The 9,943-nt window shown below is 37.4% G+C and overlaps 1 long non-coding RNA gene across 1 annotated transcript; it reads left to right on the top strand.

The window, feature by feature from the left end:
* Positions 1–1,060: 1,060 nt before the first annotated feature.
* LOC121068381 lies at positions 1,061–8,401 on the top strand. Its single transcript, XR_005818843.1, has 3 exons — positions 1,061–1,157; positions 5,658–5,753; positions 7,663–8,401. It is a non-coding gene; the product is annotated as an uncharacterized LOC121068381 (long non-coding RNA).
* The last annotated feature ends 1,542 nt before the right edge of the window (positions 8,402–9,943 follow it).

Genomic DNA, 9,943 nt, shown 5'->3' with positions numbered 1-9,943 from the left:
GAAATTGGTTTCTTTCAATATGAAGAAAACCTGACAAGATTCTTGTACAGGAATGACATTTGAATAAACATGCTCCCAGAGGATACAGCAGTGCTGTCATCCTGCCTCAATTTCCACACAGGACTCACTAGAGGTAGGAATTATCCCTTCACTTTTAGATGTTTCAGTCTCCTCCCAGAGGGACAGTGCTGGTCAAAACCAAAATCCTTGATCAAAATGTTGGCCCATAAACCTCTCAGTAATGGAGAAGCCAATTGCTGTAGCCCACAGACCCGCTACTCCTGAAGAATACTAAAATCAATTATTGAAGCCACACCTAAATCCCTTTAGGAATGAGGCTAGACTTCAAAATTGCTTCAATTCAAAGACAATATCTTCACCCTTTGGTAGTCAGTTTTCCCTTCTTTTAAGCCTTCTACCCAGCCCAAATGCAGCAAATGTAATCTAGACCAGTTCTATGCTTTTAATTCATGGGTGATCATAAAAGGCTAAAAAAAAAGGCATAAAGGCATAAAAGGCATAAAAAAAACAAACAAACAAACAAACAAACAAAAAAAGAGGACTTCCAGATTATCAATTTATTCTGAATATTGCTTGGAAAACACAAGTAGTAAGGATGTTGAGGATCATGAATATCCCCCCCCAAGTACTTAATACAAAACTCTTGAAGTTTCAAAACTCTTGAAATAGATGCTTGGGATTTAATTTAGCAAGGATTCAGAAGTAAGAGTGCCATCTAGTGCGTCACTATTTACCATTCCCTGTGGATTCTTGAATTAATGGAAAGTCTCCCACCTATATCTAAACTGGCAGAGAGTGTTTAGGAGGTCTCTTTTTATTTTTCTTTTTGCTGCAGTGTATAGCACAGACATAAGTTAGGAGCTTAATGCAGAAATCACTGGGAGGAGATTCTGTAGGGTATGTTACTCATAGGGCAGGCCAAATAACCACAAATGATCATTGTCCTTAAAATCTATTAGGGTAATTCATTTCAGCTGGCAAGTTCTGACAGGCTGGAGAAAAGGGATATTCAGCGGTGATGTTAACATATATTCTGTTTCTCTTATATGTGTGCTGGTGTTACTTCATCTTGTGAAATTCAAATAGTCCTTGAGGACAGGCTTCATCTTCCTCCATAAATGTGCAGGTCCCGGCTGGTAAGTCTTTCATTCGGAGCACAGATGGGAACAGCTCAGAGGCTCTCTGGTCTAACACAATAATAAAATTCCTGTTGAACCTCAGTGATGTTCAACATGTAAACCTCTGTGAATTACAGTTCATTATTCATCAGATAACAATCAGTAAGGTATAATACTCCAAGGTCTGACTAATATTTTTAAAGAGAAAGTATGAGATGACAGTATTTAAAGAAAAAAAAGTATGAGATGACTGTTCCTGAGGGACAATATAGTCCTTGATCTGTTATACACTTTTCTTAATTTTTATTATTAATATTTTTCATTTAGTTCTACATATTAATTTCTAATTCTCACATCATGTCTTGAGATGTCTCAAGGCTTTTCAGCCAGAAGGCACAATCTTACAATAACAGGTTAGGTCACAGGGGTTCAATAGAGGAGTGGAAAGAAATCTGGGAAGGGGCAGCCTAGGTCAGCCTACAGAGTTCCCTGTCCTTCCCTGCTCTGTGGACTTCACCTTCCTTGCCATTCTCTTCCTCAAGCAGCAACTTCTCCTGAACAATTTGCAAGAAGCAACCCACTCCTACCTCTTTAAGGCATCCTGCTATGCCTTCTGGGTGCCCTGCAGAGCCAGGTCAAGGCTGTGATGTGCTGTGGATGCACTGGAAGGCACGACTTTGCCTTTATGAAGGAGGTAAAGGCAATTAATTGCTGAGGGAGGAGTAGTCTCTAATGATACTTTTCATCCTGTCCCTCGGCAGGGATTCCAGCCTGTAAAGGCAGTAGGTGGCCCCTCCAATCTCCATCTGAAGAAGGGCAGTCTGCTAATCTCTGTCTATTGCTACCCTAGACATCTGATTTTTCTTACACCTCCTGTAAGCTCTGAGTTTTCCCTTCCCATAACTACATACTTTGTTCAGACCAGTTCTAATAAGCCAACACCATACTCATTCTTCTACTAGAAATAGTTACTTGCATTTTCTGTGTGGTTATGTGCATTTATGCCTCTGCCATCCATTTGGATTTATTCCCAGAGCTTCTTCTCATTTGACGGCCATTGTTTTCTGTAATTTTTATGCCTTGTACCTGTGTTTATGGGAATGGTATTTTGTTCTGTCATATGCCCAGAAGGATCATTTACAAGAGAAGAAAAATATCATTATCTTTGCTAAACAGCTAGTGAGACTCAGACACAGAGGCTAAGTGACTTACCAAGCAGAAGTCATTGGCAAAGCTGTAAATAACTGAGTTATCTTCCCTCTTTGAATATACTGCCTTCTAGATGGAAAATAATAATAATATTTAAAAAAAATATCTCTGCTGATTGCTGAGGAAGAGATAGAATGATAAATATGGCTGGTTCCAGTTCTATTAACACTAGTAAGTAAATCTTCACTTGTCAGGTAGAGCCATTGGTAACTCACTGTCATTGGTTTCAGCTCACTGCTTGTAGCCTGTAGAAACAAAGGCACTACATTGAACATCCATTTAGAAAGCAATTCCATAACTTTAAAATGCCACTGGTTTGCCATCACTGCTTTTGTAATTATTTCAAATCATTTCATAATATTTAGGGAAAGCTGTCTAAAAGTAATTGTATTACATCCAAGTTCATTTGTGAAAAACAACTACCTAACCCTGAAGCTGTTTTTTCTATACTGAGATGGCTCTTTTACATCTAATTTTTATTAAGCTGTAGCGATGAGACAAATATTCAACATAAATTCAGAAGCTAAACATTGAAAAAAATGCTTGGTGCAATAAAGGCTACAAATCTCAAAGCAATCCAAGCAGAGAATGAAAAATGACAGGTCTGGTGGTTACATTAGCTGCTCACACAGTATATAAGTAATATTAATACTGTTGTGGGTTTTTAAATATGTTCTTAGAATAAAAAGCCCCTTCAACAAACTGATCAGATAAAAATCCTAACTCTAAGTCTGAAAGCCACTCCTGGAATATCATGAAAAAGGCGATTTGAGAACCTAATCACATTTTTTGACCTTTAGTACCAGATGCCCCCAAAAGGACATTTAGGCATTTGGAAGAGGATCTCATAACCACAGATGTCCTTTCCAACTTTTGTGTTTGTTTTTTGCCCAAACCTTACCTGTAAAAGCAGGAGATGTCCATCTTCTATTATATAAATTCAAGTGTTCTCCTGTTGGAAAGGATGCCTGGCAGTAATCACGGGACAAGAAACTGCTACATTACTGAAACATTACACTGCAAAGAAATGAACAAAGAGTTATTCCCACATATTTTCTTAAGTTACTGGTTAGAAACCTGTTCACTTCCCCTAATCTGTGCTAGACCTAAAGTTTTCTGTATTTTGCATACCAAAGCTATGTTAATTCCACTGAAAATATCCAAGAAAAATCACCTCTAAGGTGAAATGGAGGGGAACTTGCCCTGGAAATGGAATACACTTCCACAAATTAATGATGCATTCTCCTACTCGCTCAGAAACACAGGAAGGGGAAGATTAAATCAGTGGAAATTGGAGGTTTCCTACCATAAGATTATAGGGGAAATCTTGGTGAGGAATATATAACGGAAACAGAATCAAGACAAAAATTCCTGTTATATTTTTTGGAAGGGGAACTTTTATTATTAATGATGATTTTTTTTTTTTTATTGCAGAAATTTATATTTTCAGAAAGAAAACAAATGTAAACTGGTATTGTCAAATAGAAAAACTGATTTAAAAATTAAGATTTTGTTGTTATTGCACTAGTACTATGTAATCTAACCAATGATTTCATAAGGCTAGAAATGTATATGAAACAAAACAATCACACTTCATAAATTCTTTAAGGTACTGAATTAGAATTATAGTTTTCTAATGTAGAAACTTTCTAAAATTAAAAAAAAAATAATCACATTACTGATACTGTATTTATTTTAAACAGTTAAATGAGGAACTCATAAATTATTCAAGTTCTTTTTAGCTAGCTAGGACTGACTGATAAAAATCAAGACTTTCCTTCCAGGGTGGTAACCATAACTTGATGCACTTACTAATGGACAATACAAGAAAGAAATTCTGTTCCATGGTAAACATAGTTTCTTTCCTCGGGGTGGGGGGGGGGAGAAAAAAAATGATTTTTTTCCCTAGGTTATTAGTGTTACCTAGTAAGTGACTCATCCATAAATTTTGACACAGAAGAAAACTGACTTTTGAAGAAGAGTACTGAGTCACTGACTGACAAAAAAAAAGGGGGTGGGGGGGTAAGTTATAAAATTCATATGATGCTTACAAGCTTGACAAATCCAAGGTCAAGCTAAATGCAGGACGAAAAGGAGCAAAATTCGTTGCAATATAAAAGGCGCATGATTCAGCTGGGCTTTGTCTAAAGCTATCTATCCAAAACTATAAATTTACTATGAAATTATACATTTTATATTACAAATAATGTAATAGGATTCTTGCAGTAATATTCAGTTCCAGATTCAGACATCTATCAAACGTATGTGCCAATATGTGAGATGTGACGTGTGAGACATCTATGTCTTATGCTATCTTACGTCTATCCATAGCAAATGTGGATCTAGTCTATGTAGTCACTGGCATCTCAGAAGTACTCAAGGGCAGCAGAATCCAGTTTCCTAAAAGAGTAACTACAGTCGTCTGAAATGTTCTAGCAAATCCAAAATACATCACTGGAGGATTCTCCTGAGACTTAGAGAAGACTTGCATCCTTTGGATCAGCAGCTGGATGACTAACAGAATATTTGAAGGCATGCTCAGTGATGCTAGAAGGTTTAGAGGAGTGTTGCTTAAGTCATAGAATCATAGAATATCCTGAGTTTGAAGGGACACATGAGGATCACCAAGTCCAACTCCTGACTCCATACAGGATAAACTAAGGGTTAAACCACATATCTAAGAATATTGTCCAAAGCCTTCTTGAACACTGATAGGCATGGAGCCATGACCACTTCCCTGTGGAGCCTGTTCCAGTGCCTGACCACCCTCTCAGTGAAGAATTTTTTTTGTAATGTGCAGTCTGAAGTCCCCAGATGCACCTTCAGTCCACTCTCTTGCATCCTATTTCTGACTACCAGAGAGGAAAGATCAGCACCTCTGTCTCCACTCCCTCTGACAAGAAGGTTGTAGACAGCAGTGAGGTCACCCTCATTGCTCACCATCATTATTCTCTAAGTTGAACAAACCAAGTGACCTCAGCCGCTTCTCTTAAGTCATGCCCACTAGTCCTTTCACCTTCTGTGTTGCCCTCCTTTAGACACATTCTAATATTTTTATATCCTTCTTATATTGTAGAGCCCAAGTAAATCCTCACCAGATTGTCAACTGTGAGACATTCCCCCAGTTCTGTGTGCCTGGATCTTCACATTGTAGACATACAAGGTGTTGCTCAGTCCAAAATCCTAGGGAACTTCTGTAAAGGGTTCTCTACTTGACCAAGCAAATTGTCTCGCTCCTTCCTGACCCAAAGCCTAGCCAAAGCCTACCACTCATAAAGACTCTGTTGTCCTGTTTGTTTGTTTCTGTAGGTACACCAGATACATCCTAGTATACTGACAGTTCTACTCCCTGCCTGAACTCGTGCAGACCTTGCTGGCTGTGGATTGGAGAAATGCAGAACCATGGTCAGAAATGTGAAGTATTCCAGTGTGGGTGGGTCTTGAATGTGTTCTACACCTTAAGCATTGTGCAAAGTCAAAGGAAAGCCACAGAGAGGATGTGCTGTTGGGGCAGAGGGGAAAGAAAAGAAAAGGGGAGTCTGCAGCTGGTATTTCACCGGCTTCATGCCATGCAAGCATGAAAAACTGCAGTCCTGCCAGAGCAATTTCAGATAATACCCAGGGAGTGGACTGCATTCATTGTATGCAGTGTAACATTTGCTTGTCAAAACTGTAGCTGCATTCAACAGGGGGAAGGGGAGGAAGACATGTGCATGCTCTGATAAAGATATCTAGGAAGCACAAGCTTCTTCATGTGGCACATGTTCATTTCTTGCACAAAATTATGATCATTTATGTATCGAATACACAGCAGCCTCATAATTTTTTTGCTAGCAGCAAGAACTTTTGGAAATGATAGCAGCAACAGAGAACAGTCTGCTAACCAAAACCATAAGCATATTTGCCTGTCAGATCTTACAAAAACCTCAACTTTTATATATTTTAGATTAGTAAAATATTTACTGATTTTGCCTTGATCCCTTAAAAATAACTTACCTTCCTGGAGGATTCTCCTTAGTCTTTCATTCCCAGAAATCTCTGTGAAATAAAGGTATTTATTAACATTTTTAGAGCTAATAAGTGAAATAAGACCTATTTTGATTTGTCAAAATCACTTGTAAAAATATCCTGATATATAAATATTGTATATTTTTAAATATTATGCATGCTTTTTAACATGGGCAACTACAGTTAAAACATTATGGAATCCTGTACAAGATAAATATGCAGACAATGAGAATTTATACTAACTGCTGTCAAAAGCGCAAACAGAAGGGGAAAGCTGTAGTCCCACAGAGCACATATTAGTCTAGGATTCGGGACTGGTATATCTGATAGAAGAGTGCAAGGATGGTTTCAGATTCCCATCTGCTGGCAAACTCTGTACTCAAGCATATCAGTACAAAGACCAACTTTGTATGTAAGGTGAATAATGGGCGGAAAAAACATGGCAGAACTATCAAGATAGGAGTAGGAAAAAAATATTTTCTTGACTGCTATGTAGATTTATAAAAAATGTATACAAGAGTTCATAGCAACCTTTTGTAACATGGAAGAGACACACTGAATAAAATGTCAAAATTTGGTAGGTATGGAGCTAAGAATATTTGGATAGATATTTGAGAGAGATGGAGCTACTGTAGAGAGTTCAGCAAAGGGCCGTGAAAACAATGAAGGTGCTGAAACATCTTCCAAATGAAGAAAGGTTGAAAGAACTGGGACTTTTCAGACTGGAGAAGAGAAGGCTCAGAGAGAATCTTATCAATGTGGATAACTACCTGAAGCGAGGATGCAAAGAAGATTGAGCCAGGCTCTTTTCAGTGGTGCCCAGTGGCACCAGAGGTAATGGGCACAAATGCAAACACAGGAGGCTCCATCTGAACAACAGGTAACATTTCTTCACTGTGAAGGTGGTGAACCTGGAACAGGTTGCTTGAGTGATCTCTTTCCTTGGAGCTATTCAGAAGCTCTCTTGACGTGCTCTTGGGCAACCTACTCTAGATGGCCCTGCTTGAGCAGGGACGGTTGGACCAGATGACCTGCAGAAGTCTCTTTCAACCTCAACCATTCATTTTGCAAAAAATTCTTGCAAGAGTATTTTTTCATCCCACTCCAACTAGATTTTAGAATACTTATACAGAAACAGCCTATACTGAAAATGAGCTACATTGCAAACGTCTTCAAGTTACAAAACAAATAGCTTGAGCTGGAAAAGATGAAGTTAATTTTGATTTATTTCCTGCGTTACATTTGCATTCTGATGTAACCTTTTAGGTATAAAAACATGTTTTGTTTTGTTTTGTTTTCTCTGCAGGTTTAATACCTTAATCATACGTTGCTTGGATAGTGTGCAGTGAATGGAGTGGTGTTAAAGCCAGTAAAGATACATTTCATGCAGAACAAATCATATGTCTTGGCTCGTTATGCAATGCATTGTCCTATAGAATTTCCTCTAAATACACAATGGGTTCCTAGATAAAGCATAAGTTTTTCTCCTCTGTATTGTTCACTCTTTTTTCTTGAAAAAGTTAATTAAGCAGAGCAGGCCAACAAAATTTCTTCTAAGGAGATAAAACTCAAAAAAAAAAAAAAAATGAGCAAAGGGCAAAGTTCTTCAGCTTGCATACATCTAAAATTAATTAGAAAATCCTGTATCTAAATCTACAAGTACATTTGTTTCTATCCTAGTGCTTTTGAGGTCTGAAATGTGGGGATACATTTTATATGCAAGTACAAAATATGTGGCTCAAAATTTTCTTTTTTTAACTGTAATGGGAGTTTTTTATAATCTTGCACATTATTTCAAATGTGTGAATTCCATTCAATACAAAAAAAAAATCCTCTCTATTGAAACTGTTCTAATCTAAAGCATAAAACAACCCTTATACATATGAAATACTTGTTATTAAACTGCTAAAATATAGCTGTTTTGTGTAGAGCATACACAGAAACAGAATTCATTGGTGGTAGCAAAACTAGAGGGCATTTCTATTTTAGCTGATCAGCATCTATCTCCTTGTGACGTAGACAAAACTAAATTAAAATTAGCAACATCTGAGAAGAAATGGATAAACTTTGAACCTACTTCTGGATATCCTCAACATGCAGACCATCAGCTGAGCCAAATGAATATTCTCTACAGAGCAGTTTTATAGGGCTTGGTACTTTCAGTTTTAGAAGTCGATAAGTAAATTTTGAAAGTGGCAATCCAAATCAATTCTATGATAAAATCTGCCAGCTTATTGTGAGAACGTGTCATGGTTATAATAATTGCAATGACTTAGCCTCAGTTTTTAGGAAACTCTGGGAAATATACAATTAAGAAAGAAGATCTACAAAATGTTTTAGCACTGGGAACAATGAAATGAAAGAAAGTGTCTCTATGTCATTCAACTCTAGTGGCACAGGAAGTTAGGCCCAAGCTACTAAGAGCTCACAAAAAAAGGTAAAATCACCTCTTTCCAAGAATTTCCAAACCAAATACAATTCTGTTTATATTCCATATTGTTTTATTCTGTTCCAAGCAATGAGATTTATCTCATGTACCTTGAAAGAGAAGGGTGCATTCAGAAAGAACCTTGTTTTATTCAAACAGAATTTTCCTTTTCTTCATTGTACTGCTGTCATTTCTAATCAGTTGCATGTGCCACACTTAAGAAAAGAAAGGTCCCGTAAAATTCAACCTTTGCTTGCAAGGTGTTGAGCTAATAATACTCAGCATTTTTTTGCAGCAGTACCTAGAAACCAACAAGCCAGATGCCCCTGCTGAGAATATCAGATATCTTGCAATCTATATGCAGTGCTCGAATACGTTATAAATATGCAACCTCTTAGTCATGACTCATGTCAGTTGCTGTTGTCTTCTGTGTTTTATTGGTCTTTGCTCAAACATCTTCACTCTGTTAACAAGTAGTTTTCCAGAACCACAGTGCCCAGAAAACTGACAGTAATGTTCCAGGGTTTCATGTAAGCCCCACTTTATTTAGCTGAGTAATGTGATGATTAAAATTTGACAGATTTCCACTCTAGTTTGTGCTAAACAAAAAAAAAAAAAAAAGGGTTTGCAGGCAGGGATCCACTGTGGAACAAAGAACATCAGGTATTTGCATGACTGTCCAATTAGTCGGTGAATCCCTAATCCAGTGTCTTGGCAGCGCAGAGGCACTGACTTGTCAGGAATAGCAAGCATACTGTTCAACCTGCAAGAAGGAAATATTGACAGCAGTAGCTGTGACATCTACTCCTCGCATAGACAGATATACTGAAGTCAAGACCAGACAAAGTGAATTAGAATTATATATCACCTGGAAGAAGGAAGAGGGAGAAAAACACAGTTTCTACATTATAGTCATAAACTAAATGGGAATGGATGTCTGCAGAGAGAAGAATTAAAGAGGTTCCATTGAGAGGCATGATGGAGAACATCTTTATAGTGAAATACTGCTAAGATTTTATTATAGATAGATGAATACCATCACAAGATTGAAATGAGGAAGATTTAAATAGCATATAAATAAATAAAAAAGGTGGATAGAGCATTTGTCTCACATGCTGAACAGATGATTTTTATCGTTTTGAGAGGAACAGTGTCAGTT

This window comes from Cygnus olor, chromosome 3 (assembly GCF_009769625.2).
Source record: "Cygnus olor isolate bCygOlo1 chromosome 3, bCygOlo1.pri.v2, whole genome shotgun sequence".
Taxonomy (NCBI): Eukaryota; Metazoa; Chordata; class Aves; order Anseriformes; family Anatidae; genus Cygnus; species Cygnus olor.
This window is presented reverse-complemented; position numbering and strand designations above follow the sequence as displayed.